The sequence below is a fragment of the Notechis scutatus genome, chromosome 2 (assembly GCF_049901735.1).
Source record: "Notechis scutatus isolate UNSWTSFEM ecotype Mainland chromosome 2, rNotScu1.2, whole genome shotgun sequence".
NCBI lineage: Eukaryota > Metazoa > Chordata > Lepidosauria > Squamata > Elapidae > Notechis > Notechis scutatus.
Genome location: NC_142010.1, coordinates 52,715,591 through 52,724,186, shown reverse-complemented (window position 1 = coordinate 52,724,186; position 8,596 = coordinate 52,715,591). Strand labels below are relative to the sequence as shown.

General features: G+C 40.7%; 1 long non-coding RNA gene across 1 annotated transcript in view; it reads right to left on the bottom strand.

The window, feature by feature from the left end:
- Positions 1–353: 353 nt before the first annotated feature.
- The window catches only part of LOC148132019 (uncharacterized), a 36,240-nt gene continuing 27,997 nt past the window's right edge, over positions 354–8,596 (bottom strand). The window contains exon 3 of the long non-coding RNA XR_015747508.1: positions 354–529. This is a non-coding gene — a long non-coding RNA (uncharacterized LOC148132019). The remainder of the gene's footprint in view (positions 530–8,596) is intronic.

Below are 8,596 nucleotides of genomic sequence, written 5' to 3'. Positions count from 1 at the left end.
TCTCATCGAAACAAGATGGCGGCGCCCAGCAAACCGGCGGCCAGGTAGAAAATGTTCCATGGACCGGTCCTGGTCCGGGGCCCAGTTGTTGGGGACCCCTGTTCTACAGAGAATTAGGTCTTCACATAATGTATCCAAAGAAGGATAATTTGAGACTCATCATTCATGCTTCAGATGAGAACTCTGGATTGATTTATTGATCCATTTGTTTTCTTGGCTATCCATGAGATTCTCAGGAGCCTTAGCTCAGCAAACAGTAAAGCTCAAAGGCATCAGTACTCATACATGCACAAGTCTGATATTTGTGGATATATACACATCATGGTATTTGAATATATTTTCCAAGACCGTCATTGTTAGTGTGCAGTATAATTATTTATATGTATATAACAATAACAGTACTGTTACAATAGTGTTGGAGAAGCTGTTTTTAGCAGGTTTGTGGACAGAAGATGAAGCTTCTGGATGGTGCACTGATTCTGCAGCTGTGTCCATCTGAAGGTGTTGGCAAAGCAGGATGCCCAGTTGCCTTTATATAGGGACAGAAAAGAAAAGAGACTCATTACCACATCCAGAAGGAAATGCTTTCATTTTAATTGCCAAGATCGGGCTTCTCCCTGCCTTCTTGTTACTGTAAAATACTCCCGCCCTCCCCTTTTTATCATGGTGCCCCACCAGTGTTGGATGTCTATGGAAATTCTTAGTCATCCAGGTCATGGTGTCCCAAAGGTGCTTTTTCAAGAGGCAACTGGACTTTCTGGTTTTTCTTTGAAGACGTTTCACTTCTTCATCTCTGAGCTTTTTGGATGACATCTCTGAGCTTTTTGGTTGTTTCGGAACAGCTTCGGCTGAGAAAAAGAGGCGAATAGTTATTATTCTCAGCCAAAGCTGCTCCGAAACAACCAGAAACGAAGGCAGGCAGGCAGGCAGGCAGAACAGAGCACTGGATTAAACCACGGGCGGCTGGGTGGGGGTGAACGGGCGCTTCGGAGGAGCTGCGTTGACAGGAAGCCACCCTGCCAGCTTCTTTGAAGCAGTTTCTTCCTGGGCTGGTGGAGGAGCGAGAGAGCGACTGAGAGAGGAACAAGGCGGGAGGAAACCGAAGCCGCTGAGCCAGAGAGCAGACAGGCTTTGGTTGCTTCCTCCCTCCCCTTCTCTCCTTTGTGTTCTTGATCCCTGATCCCAGCAGCATTCACCGAAGGCGAAGAAAGCCGCCATTTTTATTTTATTTTTTATTTTTATTTCTTTGCGGCCCGGTACAAAGTGATCCATGGTCCGGTACCGGTCTGGGGCCCGGTGGTTGGGGACCCCTGCTCTATGCACTCGAATGATTTCGAACTGGAAGGGGTTATAGAAAGGCGAAGGGTTGTCCAGCACCACGACGTTGTTCATCTGAACCTTTGCCATATTGGCCGGGAGGGGAGGGGAGGACGTTGTTCATCTGAACCTTTGCCATATTGGCCGGGAGTGGGGGAAGGAAGCGCGGGGAGAGGACCCGCAAATAATAGTCGGAGCGTGTTCCTCCTGGCGCCCGGGAAAGTGCTTCGCGCGGGAGACGCACGCCGGCCAGGGATGGAGAGGCGAGTTAGGAAACTTCGCCGCTGGCTCTCCCGTCTGCTGCTCCCGCCACCTTCTGCGGAGGCATCGGCCGGGCGGGCACTGGCGTTGTGTGCCTCTCTTCGTTTCTTTCCTACCCTGAGAGCGCTCCGCGCTGTTTTGCAGCTTTGGGGGCCATGCGGTGCAGGGCAATACGCCACGCCCAGCGATTTTTTTCAGAGGCGGGCCGGATTAGACAGACCAACGGGCCGGATGTGGCCCGCGGGCCGTAGTTTGCCCACCCCTGTTCTAGAAGCTTCCAAATGTCAATGTGATAATAATGAGGGAAGGTTTTCTATCATCTCAGCCACAGATGGGTGATCTTAGAACCCTGATAAACATTGATGGGGAAATAGCCTCCATCATATTTTTTTCCTCCTCAGTTCAGGTCAGTGAGCAATTTAGACTGGAGGCTCTCTCAGTACATTGATATTTCCTAGGCTTAGGTTCATTTTTCTATGGCTGAAGGATAAGCCTAAAGTAACAGCAACCCAACAATTATCCTCTTTTAAACCAATGCTAGCCCACTCTATTAATAAATTCACATGTCAGAGCGGATATCCTGAAAGGAAATGGAGAAAAGAGCACTTAAAAAGATGGCAGCAAGGAGGTCAAATGCCGTGGGACAGCAAATGTGTCTCTTTCTGATGCTGTTCTCAAGGCTGTGGGTTATGGCACTAGAGAGCACTGTAGAGCTGGTAAGGGATTGGGGTGAACAAGACTTTTTGAGGTTCCCGTCGAATAAAAGGAGTTATCCTGTAAGGCAAGTTGTTTATTCAGAAAATAAACAGGATGTTTCACCTTGTTAACAGGCTTATCCACAAAATAATGAGGATTAAGGTACATCCAGTTCTCTGCAGGCACCCCTTTTTCTTTATGTCCAAGTATTGCAGGAAGCCAAAGAGAGTGCAATGCTCTGTCAAGGGATGTTTATTTTATTTATATAGATATGATTAATAACAGTGTTTTCCCCCCTGCCTTCTTCCCATGATGTTGCCTTCATCTTGTCCGCAGTCCACTAATGACACAGATTTAAGTTATCCTTAGCTATACCAAAGTTACAGCTGGCTTTTCTCTCTTTACCCAGCAACAACCAGTAGCAGTTGTTTCGGATGTATAAAATGACCCGTAGTGGCTGGGATCAGCTTAACCTTTATTCCATTACAGCCCTTGTAGGCAAACCTCTCACCCCAGGCTTCCAAATGGTCTCTTTCACTGCCACCCTGTTCTCTCTCCCCTTCCCCCACCCCCAAAAAAGCATTGCAGAAACATGGGAGCCACACTTCATGGCTGCTCAGCAGAGGGGCGTCTTTTCTCTTCTGTGATTATCTAGCCTTGTGTGTTTTCAATAAGGAGTGAAAGGACTGCCGTGGGATTCTGGCAGTTGTAGGAAAGCAAAGCTACTTTACTACTGCTTGTGATGTCTTGGCGTGGGGCCAAAAGTATGCAATATGATGCTGTGGATTGGTATGAAATGGCCAGAGCTACATGTTCCCAATGTATTCCGCTTTCAGTCCCAGTTCCAGAGAGAGAAAGAGATGCATGGAGCTTGGCATCTTTACCCCTTATGTTTCTCTTGTATCTTGTATATACCCCTTGTATCTCAGGCATTTCTCCTCTACAACTATGAAGACGTAAGACTAACTTTCTTGTCACTTTAAATGCACTCTAATCGGCATACATTAAAATGAAATTTCGTTGCATATAGCTCTCAAAGGGTCACCACCTCCAATATACACTACATAAACATGACAAACAAATATGCATATACCCACATACTCACATATATTATATGACACAGAAACATCACAGTCTAGTTCAGATGTATACATATATACATGGCGAGCAAAACAAATCTTGCAATTTTATCAGATGGATGGCATAGGGAACAAAGCTGTTATGGAATCTGGTAGTCCTGCAAGAAAACTGTTTCACTCTCTTCCCTTCCATATGCCATTGACAGGAATGAGAGCAAGGGCACAAATTGCTGGGATTGCACAAAATTGTAACTGTGCAACAATTTATTTATTTATTTATTTATTTATTTATTTATTTATTTATTTATTTATTTATTTATTTATTTATTTATTTATTTATTTATTTATTTATTTATTTGATTTGCCAATTGTTTACAAGATAATAAGTATAAGTGTATACATAGTTGTGAATACATGAAATGGGTACATATAAGAAAAATAAAACTGGATAGAGTTGTAACTGTGCAACAATGAAAGATAGACCAATGTTCCCCTGGCTGCCCAGAACTAGGGGAAGTTGATATCTGTGTATTTTGCATATTCATGGAACTCCTTGTGTAACATAATTGTGGTCCCAATCAGTGGTGGGATTCAAATTTTTTTGCTACCGGTTCTGTGGCCGTGGCTTAGTGGGCATGATGTGGCTTGGTGGGCATGGCTTGGTAGGTGTGGCAGGGGAAGGATACTGCAAAATCCCTATTCCCTCCCCACTCCTGGGAGAAGGTTACTGCAAAATCCCATTTTCTTCCCACCCCACTAACCTGCTTTCTAGTTCAGTTCTCCTGTGCAGGGCAACAAAAGAAGACTCAGCCAATCAGCTGGGATTTGGAGGCAGAGAATAGATGGGGGTGGGGCCAGTCAGAGATGGTACTCAACATTTCCACTACTGGTTCTCCAGAACTGGTCAGAACCTGCTGAATACCACCTCTGGTCCCAATCGGTGCCTAGTCTTTATCGGTGTACAGTGAAATAGTGCAAAATCTTAAAGATGCGAAATTCCACACCACTGTTGTATCACAGTGGAGATTAAGGGATGTTTTTCTGGTGGCTGGTGCTGTTCTTAGTTCTTAAGGGTTAAGCCAAATGCTTTGCTTAGTACCCTGCAGCTGCATAATCAGGAGACTATAGCTTGATAGCAAACTCAAACAGATGCACTAGAGGTAGGATAAAGGCCTCATTGAGCTCAGCAAATGTCATGCTGGTATATGTTTCTGCCAGTCTCAGTCTCAGCAGAAGGGAAGGACCAGAGATGTTTCCTGAACATGAAACTAAAATGTGGCACATCACTAGTGGTCTATGGCTTAATCTAAATTAAAAGACTTGTCCTAGTTAAGCAGACAATCATTGACAGACACCTCACTAACTGGGAATTGCCAAGACATTTATTTGCCTGAGATGAATCTCCCACAGCACTTGAGCAGGCTAATTTAGAGGGCTGGGCATGGCCATGAGGCACTGCATTATTTCCTCCCACCCCTACCGCTGCCTAACGCCTACAACTAGCCTAAGGATAGGGCCGGTCCTGAGAATAACCTCTTCAGCAAGTGTGCTGATGAAAGCACTGCTTGTTTATTAGCCCTTTAACCTGTCTTGTCTTTAAAGACTCAGGACGAATAATATTTATCAAAGAAAATGTCGCCTGATGGTGATTTGTTGTACAACACAGCTCACAGTTTTGTACAGTTTTTTTATCAATTCCTATCACTCCTTGGGAAATGGATTAGCTGGAAAAAATAGGACATTCCCAGGCTTTGAATTTCCAGCTCCTATGTTGTGCATAATTGGCCCTGGTTGTTTACTTACAAGGCCACACAATATGCATGGTGCTTGAAGGAATATCCATAAAGACAGTCATAATCTATGTACTGTACTTAACATGCAAAACCCTCCATTTATGGGCTCTTCAAAAATCTCTTGGTGGTTCTCTAAAGAGGTCTTTAAGAAAACAAGTCCTGTTTGTCTGTCTGTCTAATTTCAATAGCCTATTGAAGGAATTGTCATAATTAGTGTGTCAACAATACCTGGAGATTGGGAGCTGGCGTCACGACAATACAGCATGCGATCTTGGAGGTCTGAGATCACTGCTGATATCTTTGCTCCTGGATGATCCTATCAGATCTAAACCACCCCGAAGAGACGGTGAAAGAGAAGAGCGCATCCTGTCGATCCCAGGGACACCGCAAAGTCCCTGGTAGATCCAGGAGATTAACTGTGGTTGAACAAGATAAAAGTGGTATGCTGAGATGGGAGATGGACAGATTAGAATTTTATCTCAGATTCCAAAACATAGAGGAAGAAAAAGAACAAAATCTAGCTGAGATAATGATAGAAATATTGGCTGAAGCTTTGGAAATAACTGCAGAGAAGATGATGGATGGAATAGATGAGGTTTATCGAGTCTTCACAAGATACGCAATGAGAAATAGCCTACCAAGAGAAGTTCACATCAGATTTACAAAGAAAGCCATTAAAATGCAAATATTGCAAGTGGCAAGACAGAAAACAATGAAATATAAAGATAAGGAGATTGTGGTTTTGAAACAAGTACCCAGAAGAGTGAGAGAGATGAGAAGAGAAGAGAATACCGATTCTTGACCAAATTGCTACTTAAAAAAGAGGTGAATTATAGATGGCTGATTCTAGAAGGTTTAATGTTCACATGGCAAGAACAGAGATACAGAATTGATTCAATTGAGAAAGCTGAATCATTTTATACAGAATTTTTCAGAGGGAAAGAGGAAGAGGCAGAAAAAGAAATTTCACTCACTGAATTCCAAGAGGAATCCATGAATGATGACTGAAAAAGAGGAAGGTGCAGTAGGTGGAAAGGAGGAAGCCAAAGGACAACGTGAACCAAGATTCACGAGAGCTGCCAAACCTAATTATAAAATATAACCATGGAAGAGAAAAAATTGATTACAATTAATATAAATGGACTTAATTCAGCTGTTAAAAGAAGGAAAACTTTCCATAAATTAGAGAAATTAAAATTTGATATTATCTGCCAACAAGAAGTACATATTAAAAAGCAATATGAACAATTGTTGATACAGCCAAAATTAGGGAAAATATTTACTTCCTTGACACAATGCAAGAAAAGAGGAGTGGTTTTATATATTAAAGAGACCATTCCAGCGAAATTGATTTATATTGATGACAATGGAAGAATACTAATGGTGGAAATAATGGATAATAATACGAAAACACTCCTGATTGCAATCTATGCCCCGAATGACGGGAGATTTTAATGGAATAGTTGAACTGGACTATGTTAATATAGTTATGATGGGAGATTTTAATGGAATTGTAGACAACAAACTGGACCATACAGCACAGAAAACAATAAAGCAAAACAGAAAGACTCTCCCTAAATCCTTTTTTAATATGGTAGATGAAATAAACTTAAAAGATACATGGAAAGAAAGAAATGCTAAAACTAAACAATACACCTTCTACTCAAATAGACACTTATCATGGTCCAGAATAGATATGATATGGATGTCAACAGAATTCTTAACTAATATTCAAGAAATAAATATTGAAACAAGTACTTGGGCAGATCACAATCCAATGACAATTAAATGGAAAGGAGAAAGAAGAAGATCTAGATGGACGTTAAATAATACTATTTTAAAGGGAAAAGACTTCACACAGTGGATGGAGAAAGAACTGCCTTTTTTCTTTAGAGAAAACAAAAAAGAAGGTATATCAATCCAGAATGTATGGGATACAATGAAGGCATATGCCAGAGGCTTGATAATAGACTATACAAGGAAAAGAAATACCATGAAAAGATTAGCCTCTAAGGCATTAGAGGATGAGTATAAAGGACTCGAAAAAGAGCTACAGAAAATGTATGCTAAGAATGCTAAGTTACCCCAGATACCTAAAGAGATTGAAACAATGTTAGAAAGCAATATAACGATAATTGAGTTAACTGAAGCACTCAAGAAGCAAAATAATGGAAAGGCACCAGGCCCAGATGGACTTCCGGCAGAATTTTACCAAACATTACAAGAATCGTTGAATCTCCCATTGCTAGAAGTTATGAATGAAGTTATGTTAAAGAAGAGGATACCTAAATCATGGTCAGAAGGTTATATTACACTTGTTCCAAAAGAGGAGGCCGATCCATTACAAATCAAGAACTATAGACCTATTTCCCTACTAAACGCAGATTATAAAATTTTTGCTTCAATATTGGCAGAAAGACTTAAAAAATACTTAAATAATTTTTATCCTGATCAAAATGGATTTCTGCCAAAGAGACAAATTAAAGACAATATGAGAGTAATCTTGGATACTTTGGAATATTACGAGGCACATCCTGAAAAACAAATGGCTTTGATATTTCTAGATGCACAGAAGGCATTTGATAATGTGAATTGGTGATTCATGTTGTTACTGCTGGAACAGATGGGCTTTGCTAGAAAATTTATTCAAGCAATAGAAGCTATATATCATAAGCAAACGGCAAAGGTAATGATAGAGGGAGAACTGACAGACTCTATTGATATAAGAAAAGGAACAAGACAAGGGTGCCCACTGTCACCTTTGTTGTTTGTGTTAACTTTGGAAGTGCTAAATAGAAATATTAGAGATGAAAACAATATAAAAGGAATGAAAATTAAAAAGGAAGAATTTAAGTTGCAAGCATTTGCAGATGATCTGGTTTTTATTTTAGAAGACCCACTAGAAACAGCATCAAAATTGATAGAAAAGATAGAGACATATGGAAAGGTGGCTGGTTTGAAAATAAATAAAGATAAGACAAAGATCTTGACAAAGAATATGCTATCAAGACAAAAGGAAGAACTGGCAGACCTATTGAAAATTCAGGTCACGAATAAGATCAAGTACTTGGGGATATACTTGACAGCAAGATGCAGTACACTAAAAGAAAATAATTATATCAAACTTAAACAGCAGATAGCGCTAGATTTGGTGAAATGGGAAAATGTACAACTGTCATTAATAGGGAGAATATCAACAATCAAGATGAATATATTACCCAGAATTTTATATTTGTTTCAAACAATTCCAATTAGGCTTGGAAAAGATTACTTTGAAGATTTAAATAAAATTGTGTTGAAATTTATATGGCAAGGTAAGAAAGCGAGAATAAAGTTAAAACTTTTGCAAGATGCTAGAATAAGAGGAGGATTTGGTTTGTCTAATTGGGAGTTGTATTACTAAGCTACAAAGTTGATGTGGGTTAAGGAATGGATAACATTAAGAAATAC